The sequence below is a fragment of the Magnolia sinica genome, chromosome 3 (assembly GCF_029962835.1).
Source record: "Magnolia sinica isolate HGM2019 chromosome 3, MsV1, whole genome shotgun sequence".
Taxonomy (NCBI): Eukaryota; Viridiplantae; Streptophyta; class Magnoliopsida; order Magnoliales; family Magnoliaceae; genus Magnolia; species Magnolia sinica.
Genome location: NC_080575.1, coordinates 82,226,999 through 82,237,022, shown reverse-complemented (window position 1 = coordinate 82,237,022; position 10,024 = coordinate 82,226,999).

Sequence of the window (10,024 nt, the reverse complement as noted above, 5' to 3'; positions counted from 1 at the left end):
TGAGTTTTACATTTGCCCCGTGCATGGGATAAATGTGAGCTAAAGAGACCGATGGATGGAATGGATGTTATAAGGACATTGTGATGGGCCTAACCAAGCATTGCGTTACATGGGCTCCTGAAAGCCCCTTCTAGTTGCTCCATCCCTATTCAACAGAGACCAAAAATCCGTCTAACACTAAACATGGGAGGGGATGCCACTAATGTGTGTGTATCCATGGGCACACACATATATACCAAAATGCTCTCCTAAGATGGGAATTTCGTAAAAACTTTTGACATGTGTTGTGGGTACAACATTTACCCCCATTTCATTTACAGGAGAAAAGGTCAGATTTCATTTACAAGCTCTCCAAATGGAAAGATTGGCTCTCCATTTACAGGACTTAAAAAATTTACAAGTTATCTAAAGACAGACAATCATTTACACCTTGCAGCCAAAACAGGACATGTTGTAAATGATTAATTACCACCTAAACCACTTACAGGCATCCAAACGAAAATTGATTTACTCTCATTTCAAAAAGACTGGAATCATAAGAACGAAATAAAATACCATCTGAGCCTAGAATCTTCCATCGATCATCAAATCGAAAGATAAAAACAGGAAAATGTACAATAGATATCCATCCAATGATGGTAATATATACAGAATAGATCAAATCGGTAGAAAGTACAATTAGAAAAAAAAAGTTAAAGAGAAGAAATCGATGAGAGAAAAAATATACAGATTACCGGTTCGACCAATGTAAGAGAGATTTGAGATGAGAGAGACAGAGAGGGAGACAATCGGGCATTGGGCAGGCAGCAAGGAGTTAGGGTTTAGGGTGACCGTAATAGGGTCGTCAGGCAGGCAGTAGTGCTCGTTCGGGTAGGAGAGGGGGTAGGGTAAGAAGAGGGAAGGGTAAAAAATATTTTTAACTTAAAATATAACATTATTACTGATAAAAATTTTCGTCGGTGATAGTTTTCACAATTCGTCGGTAAAAGGATTCAAAAATATTTGGCTCACCCGTGCTCTATCAGCCCCATCCACTCTATACATATGTTTTTAAATATACTTATTAGCTACACCAAAAACAAAAATTACAACTCAACATCCATGATCAACCACACAAAGTGAAATAATATGTCCACCGTTCATTTTTTCCGACGATGTATCTATTTTGTCGGTAAAAATCTGATTTACCAACGATTTTTTTTTTGTTGGTAAAAAGTTCATTTACCGATGATATTTGTAAGTGCTATAGTTTATATCCCTGTCTGTTGTCAAATTTGTGGTGCCAAAATCACTATTATATATAACTTGCATAAGTGAAGCTCTCTCAAGGATCAACATTCATGAACAAGCTATGCTCATAACAAGCAAAGCTCACAAGTACAAGGATCAATCTTGAATGCAATCTGCTCACAAGACAAGACTTAAGCTGCAAGACTTCATGAAGAGTTCAAGGCAGTTTGTAAAGAACTCAAGACACTTTCAAGATTGAGCTACATCAAGATTCAAGATCGATCTACATCAAGACTTCAAGGCTCATACTTCAAGGTCACTAGTCCCTAATGTTTCAATGTCCATACTTCATGGTTGAGGTTTGACTGATCATAGGTTGACCTTAGAAGTAGGTCATTTTGGATACATGAGTCGAATGTTTATTTTACATGAGTTTGGTCTGTTCTTCGACTAGTCCTAGGCCTTCTTCGACTAGTCCTAGAGTTGCTTCAAACAGTCTAAGAAATTCCTCGATCAGTCGTGAGTTTGTTACAATTTTCAGATAAAATCTGTTAGGCTTCGACTAATCCAGGAATCTGTTCGACCAGTCGAAGGAACAATGTCGACTGCATCGTCGACCTGTCGAAAATCTTCGACTCGAAATCTAGCGATGTTTTTAGGTTCTTCGACCAGTCGAAGGAAACCTACGACCAGTCGTAGGTGACCTACGACCAGTCGAAGGAACAGTGTCGACTGCATCTTCGACCTGTCGAAAATCTTCGACTCGAAATCCAGCGATGTTTTTAGGTTCTTCGACCAGTCGAAGGAAACCTACGACCAATCGAAGGTGACCTACGACCAGTCGAAGGAGACCTCCATCTAAGAACGTGGCTTATCCATGGATTCTTTCTAAATATTTGTTATTTGCTTCGACTAGTCGAATCTAGATTGATCAAGACGCGATCGTCTCACTTCTTGATAAAATAGTAGCATGCCAATCTCGGTTAATTGAAATCATTGAATTAATTAATCCATTTAAGCCAATCTTGCGTCGAACTTGAGAGATAATCTGTGCTCCATCTAAGTCTAACGTGTGCTATATTTAATATTCTCTTTCCTTAGCTTTATTTAAATTGATTTTGTTTCTGCTATTCCAATCTAATTTGCATAAGAGGAATTGTTATTCCCTTTCTTTGGAATCAAAATCAAGGCAAGCCCTATTTGGTTTACTTTAAAATCTATTAGAATTAGAACCATTGTAATTAAGTCTTGGACATTGAACTTGGACATTCAATCATCTACTCGACTTAGTTCTGGCTGCTACAATGAAGGAGATAATCAGGTATTTTACATTTAATTGTAAATTCCTTTCTGTTTTGGTTTCTTTCAAGATTTGCCAGAAAAATCTTGTTGTATTGGTTTTCTGAGGAGAGACAGGAAAACTCAGAAGTGGGGTTTTTTTAATTGTGTAAGCCCACAGACAAAGACACAATTGTAAAGGTTTTGGGTGAACCTGGGAAAACCTATTTTGTTAGTGAACGCTAATATCCCCTGTGTGAGGATATTAGGAGTGGAGTAGCATTCTGTGTGGCTGTTGTTTAACAGTTGGTGAACACACAGGCGAACCACTATAATCCCTTATGTTGTGGTTGAATGATTTATACTTCTAATCTTTAATTATTCTTTTGTGGGATGTATGTATGGTGGTGAATGTTGTAATCATTTAATTCAAGCATTGTGAGAATGTTGTAATAGTTTAGAATTTATTTTCTGCTATTCCTTTATCGGCTTGATATTCAATTTCTTTTAAAAGTTGTTCCAACAAGGTTGCCCTGCCATTTTTATGGTGTATGGCTGTCCCTAGAACAATACATTTGTAATTACAATTTATTTCAATTCAGTTTGTATTTATTTCTGTAATCCTCTTTGGTTTGAGATTTGATACAAAGATCTTTCTAGAAATAAGGTTGTCCTACCTTAAACTCTGGTTTTTGGTGTAAGGTTGTCCTTAGAACAACATTTGTATCAACCTCTTAAGATCTGAATTTTGAGGTTATTTTACTTTCCTACATTGTGATTTACTTTGGCTATCATATTCTTTTTAATTCCGCTGTTATAAGTTTTATTTGGCATTGTCTTATTCACCCCCCCCCCCCCCCCCTCTAGGACATATAGTCAGGCCTTTTCAAGTAGTATCAAAGCCTAATAGCTCTTTTTTATTCTTGGATTTAATTCCTGAGCTAACGATTTAAGCTATTTAAGATGTCAAACTTTGATAGCCTTTCAGTCACAAGGCCTCCACCCTTTGATGGCTCCAACTATGCCTATTGGAAAGCCAGAATAAGGATCTTCCTCAAATCAATGGATGAAAATGTGTGGCAAGCCACAGTGACTGAATGGAATCCTCCTATCATGGAAGTTACTGGGGTTAATGGTTCAAAATCTATGAAAGTCACACCATATTACCAATGGACCACTCTTCAGAAAAGTGAGAGTAGTGCAAATGCTAAAGCACTAAATGCAATTACTTACGCACTATCACCGGATGAGTTCAAAAGAATCATTTCCTATGATACTGCAAAGCAAGCTTGGGATATATTAGAAATGACACACGAGGGTACTATAATTGTCAAAAAATCTAAAGTCCAACTCCTCACAACCAGATTTGAAGAAATTCATATGGAGGAAAATGAAATGTTTATGGACTTTTACACTATATTGAATGACATTGTAAACTCAATGTGGGGTCTTGGCGATAAAATCCCAGAAAGTACAGTGTGTGCAAAAATATTATGCTCACTTCCTAAACGGTTCAACTCTAAAGTAACCGCGATCCAAGAACTTCGTGATATGGATAATATGAGGGTAGAAGAACTAGTTGGTTCTTTACAAACCTACAAGTTAAACTTTAAAGCTCCTAAAGGTAAATCTATCGCACTAAAATCTTCTAAATGTAATTCAGAAGAAAATTCTGATTCAGAAGATGATATGGCTCTTTTAGCTAAGAAATTTTATAAGATTTTCAAAAGCAAGAAAAGGGTTGATTTTTAAAAATCAAATGATAAAAAGAAGTTTAGACCCAAATCTCGAAAATCTTTGAAAGATAGTTAATGTTACAATTGTCAAGAATATGGGCACTTAGCAAATAGATATCCTAAAAGGGACAAACCCAAGAAGAAGGGTATGTTGGCTACATGGGATGAATCATCTGATTCTGAAGGTTCTTCTCAATCAGAAGATTCTGAAACTGAGTCGGGCAATGAGGTTAAAGCTCTTATGACTCTAGCCAAATTCACATTTTCAGATAATGACTCAACAAGTGAAGAAAATCTGAATAGTGAATGTGAAAATGAAGATGATCTTCAAGACGCTTACAATGCCCTATATAAGGAAAGTTGTAAAATTGCTGTCAAACTTAAACTTCAAAAAGAAAAGTTTTCTAAACTGAAAAAATGTTTTGAATCACTTGTCTTAGAAAAATCACAAATTTCAGATTGTTTTGAAAAATCAAAATGCGATTTGGAATTCAAAAACTCCTTAATTATTGATTTAAAATATGAAATTGAGAAACTTAAAACTGAAGTATCTTCTCTTCTGAGTCTAAAGGACACATGGAAATATGCCCAAAGTGATCCAAAGTTAGAAAAACTATTATCCAGATCAAGAAAATGTGGCGATCGATCCGGGTTGGGCTATGATAAAAATCTACCTCCTAAATAAAAGTATACTCCTCCTATGTTTGTTAAAGGAGAGTCCTCAAACTCAAAAGGGAAAAGTACTTATCAAGATTTTTCCAGAAATTCAAAAACTTTTCAAAAACCTAGAAACAGCCATGTCAACTTTAATAAGAAATGAAATCCACTAGCTAAAAAGATAGTTGATTTACTCAAGGAGCTCTTAAAATCTAACTCTATAGGTCATTCCTACAACTATACACAAAAGAAGACCAACTATGTTCCCTAAACCCAAAACAGTTATGAAATGAGTTCCTAAAGTTACCTGCTTAGTTGCTCACACTGCTTTCAAAGCAACAAGTTATTTAAAGTGGTACTTAGACAGTGGATGCTCCAGGCATATGACAGGTGACAAAGCTTTATTCATGGATCTGAAAGATATGACTGATGGTTCAGTCACATTTGGTGATGGTAGCAACTGCAAGATTATAGGCCAAGGTACGGTTTAACTTTTTAATCTTCCTGTGTTTAAAAATGTTTTATATATTGAAGGCTTAAAACATAACTTGCTTAGTATATCTCAAATATGTGATAATAACCATAATGTTCGGCTTTCTAATCAAAGCTGTGAGATACTAAATAATAAGGGTTCTGTAATATTAACTGGACGTAGAACGTCTGAAAATTGCTATATTATTAGCGAATCCAGCTCATCTAATCAAACATGTTACATGGTCCATACAGACGAGACTGATTTATGGCACAAACGTCTTGGACATGTACATTATCGAAATTTATATAGATTGAGCAAACGAGAACTTATAAGAGGTTTACCCAAACTTCAGAAATTAGATAAAATATGTGGTGAGTGCCAGATAGGCAAACAAACAAAGAACTCACACAAAAAGGTGAATTCAAATACCACATCAAGACCACTCGAACTTCTCCACATGGATCTGATAGGACCTACCAGAACAGAAAGCCATGATGGGAAAAAGTATATCTTGGTAATAGTTATGACTTTACCAGATTCACTTGGGTAGTCTTCTTAAGGGATAAATCTAAAACCCTTGAAGAAGTAAGAAAAGTTTTCAAAAGGATTCAAACTGAAAAATCCTCTCAAATCAATAAAATTCGTAGTGATCATGGATCTGAATTTGAGAATAACAATTTTGCGAAGTTTTATACCGACCAAGGAATATTACATGAATTCTCTGCTCCCAAAACTCCACAACAAAATGGAATTGTAGAAAGAAAGAATAAGGTGCTTCAAGAAATGGCTAATGTCATGTTGAATAGCATGAAGCTCTCTAAAAATCTTTGGGCTGAAGCAGTCAACACAGCTTGCTATATTATTAACCGAGTCTACACTAGCAAAGATAATAATAAAACGGCTTACGAATTGTGGTTCAATAAAAAGCCTACTGTTAAATACTCTCGATCAGTCGAAGTGCTATATTTTACGTGATCGTGAAAATTTGGGAAAATTCGATACGAAGAGTGATGAAGGTATTTTTCTAGGATATTCCTTAAACAGTCGAGCTTATAGGGTTCTGAACAAAAGGACTGGTGTGATTCAAGAATCCATTAATGTTGTCATTGATGATCACTTAAACACACCAATTTCTAATTCAGATAATGATGAAGTACTAATCATCGATAAACCCGATACTTCATCGAATCAGACTAATTCTGAATTGAGGACTGTTAAAGATCATCCAACCACACAAATTCTTGGAAACCCTCTCACCGGTGTTCACACTCGTAGACAACTTGAGGATATATGTAATTATGTATGTTTTACATCCCAAATAGAACCATCTAACGTAAAAGAAGCTTTTGCTGATGAGAACTGGATTGTTGCGATGTAAGAAGAACTCAACCAATTCGTAAGAAATGATGTTTGGTATCTCGAACCAAGACCTAAAGATAAACACATCATTGGAATAAAATGGATTTTCAAAAATAAGTCTGACGAGTTTGGAAATATAATTAGAAACAAGGCTAGACTAGTGGTACAATGTTATACTCAAATTGAAGGGATTGATTTCGATGAAACTTTTGCACCAGTAGCACGTCTTGAATCTATCAGACTATTTATATCCATTGCATGTTTTAGAAAGATAAAGATCTATCAAATGGATGTGAAAAGTGTTTTTCTAAATGGCGATTTACATGAAGAAGTCTATATTGAACAGCCAATGGGTTTTGAAGATTCCAAAAATACTGATTATGTATATCAGCTTAAAAAGGCACTTTATGGATTAAAACAAGCACCTAGGGCATGGTATGAGAAACTAACGAAATTTCTTTTAAGTCATAATTTTCAAATGGGATCTGTTGATAAAACTCTGTTTGTTAAAAAACATAATGATTATATCTTAATGGTGCAGATTTATGTTGATGATATCATTTATGGATCAACTTGTACTAACTTGACTACTGAGTTTGCAGATTTGATGAAATCACCGTTCGAAATGAGCATGGTTGGGGAATTGACTTATTTTCTTGGATTGCAAGTAAAGCAACAACCTGAAGGAATATTCATTTCTCAATCTAAGTATGCTTTAAATCTAATCAAGAGATTTGGATTTGAGAATGGCAAGAATTTTGATACTCCTATGAGTACTACCTTGAAACTCTCAAAAGACTCTAATGGTAAAAATGTTGACTCAAAACTTTATCGGAGTATGATTGGTAGTTTGTTATATTTAACTGCTAGTAGACCTGATATTTCTCTAAGTGTTGGTATTTGCGCAAGATATCAATCTGATCCAAAAGAATCTCACTTGATTGTTGTCAAGCGAATTATTAGATATGTCGCAAGTACTATAAATCTCGGTCTCTGGTATCCTCATGAGACTAGTGTCCAATTAGCTGGGTACTCGGATGCTGACTGGGCTGGTAATCTAGATGATAGAAAATCAACCAGTGGTGGTTGTTTTTTTATTGGAAATTGTCTAGTTTCCTGGTTTAGTAAGAAACAAAATTCTATATCACTTTCAACAGCTGAAGCTGAGTATATCGCAGCTGGTAATGCATGTACACAGCTTGTTTGGATGCAACGAATGCTAAGTGATTATGGAATTAAACAGGATTCTATGTTATTACATTGTGATAATTCCAGTGCGATAAATATTTCAAAAAATCCTATTCAGCATTCTCGTACTAAGCACATTGACATTAGATTTCATTATATAAGGGAATTAGTAGAAGAAAAAGTTATATCTCTAGAATATATTCCTACCGAAGATCAACGAGCTGACATTTTCACAAAACCTCTCAATAAAAGCAGGTTCAAAAAGATGAAATTTGATCTTGGCATGTGCATTTTAAAATGATTATTTATGCATACTTATATTATAGTGTATATATTTGCTAGATTGAATTCCAATTTTTGTATAATTTAAAACAAATATGGATTTTTGGGCATTCTTTGACCAGTCGTGAGTGTACACGACCAGTCGTCCTACGACCGGTCGTAGATACCCACGACCAGTCGTAGAACTTGGGAATCACTTAAAATTGGGGATTTTTACTTTCTTCCTCATTTCGGTTTTCTTCTCTAAGGTGCCGTGCTTCGACTTGTCGAACCCATCTTTCTTGTTCTTCAAGGTTAAGTGTTCTAAATCGCTTTTTCTTGCAGATTTGTGTCTAGATTGTTTTCTTTTCAAGCTTTAAGCTTTCTATTTTGAATTTCATTGAGATTTGGGGTTTGGATTTTGAAAAATCTGTTTTGAGTAAACCCACTTCTCAATCTTTTGTAACTTCTTTATTCCTTGAAATCCTTTTTGCAAATGGCTTCTAAAGGCAGAAAAACTACTTCTCGTGGTCCTTCTTCTTCCTCCAGATCGACCGCTATCTCTAAACGTCATCTTCTTGTTCCCAATGATGATCCATCATATGTTAGGGACATTAGATTACGTAATGTTATTGTTGAACATCCTGTTGATGTTAATCATATTACACCTTTTGACATCCTTCCTATGCTTGAAGCTGTAGGTTGGGTTAACTTATTACATTGGGGTGGGCCTGCATACCGGTCCATTGCCCAATCCATGTTTACATGTATTAGTGCTTTCTCACAGGATAATTTAATTTTTAAAATATCTACTAGAGAAGGGCCTTTTGACGTTGATCGTCATTTAATTTCAGCCCTTATGGACATTCCTGTGAATGATGAGGGTATTCCTATCCATAACTTAACTGAAAAACCCTCAATGTCTGAAAAACGCATGCTCACTAGAGACTTGTACAACATGGATGTTCAATGGACTCAAAAAGGGAAAGCGCTTCCTGCAAGGTATTTATTACCTAAGTACAGAATTCTCCACAAAATATTTATGTCTAATTTGTATCCTCATTCGAGTAATAAAACTGACTTGACTTCGTTTATGGTTCGTGTTATCCATGCTATTTTCAATGGTACTCAGATTTGTTTACCATCATTAATCTGTCATTTCATTCTTTAGTTTAGACTCCATCCTGGTCATAGTGACATTCCTTTTGCCTATTTAATGACTGTATTGGCTACACATATGTTAGTCGGTATGCCAGTTGATGAAGCACCTATCTATCATCTGATTTTCAATAATACTAATATCAATAAGATGAAGCTGGATCTGCTTCCTGAACAAGGTAGTGGTGGTGGTGGTGGTCATGAAGAAGCTGGTGATTACACTAATATGGATGACATTTTTGAGGAACTGGATTCTGACTCAATAAATGATCCAAATTTTGAACCATCTGATGTTGATGCTCGTCTGAGTGCATTAGAGGGTAAAGTTGAGAATATAAATGTAAAGTTGAAAAACATGTCTGTTGCTCATGATTTAGAATTCAAGTACATGCGCAAATATCTTAGGCGATTGAACAAAGGCATGCACCAACTTGATCCCTCTATTCCTGCTCCGTCATCTGGTTCTGGTTCTGACTAGTTTATATGAGACTTCTGGTCTGTAATAACTTTATAACTTAGCACTTGGTTGACTGATTTTGATTTGGATACTATCTATGTTTTATGCTGGATATTTATTCTATGTGAAGCTATGCTAAGTATCTCTATCTCTGTTTTGTTATACTCTCATAACTCCTCATGTTTACTCTCATATATCCCTTTATTTAGTTCTCCTTTATTGTTG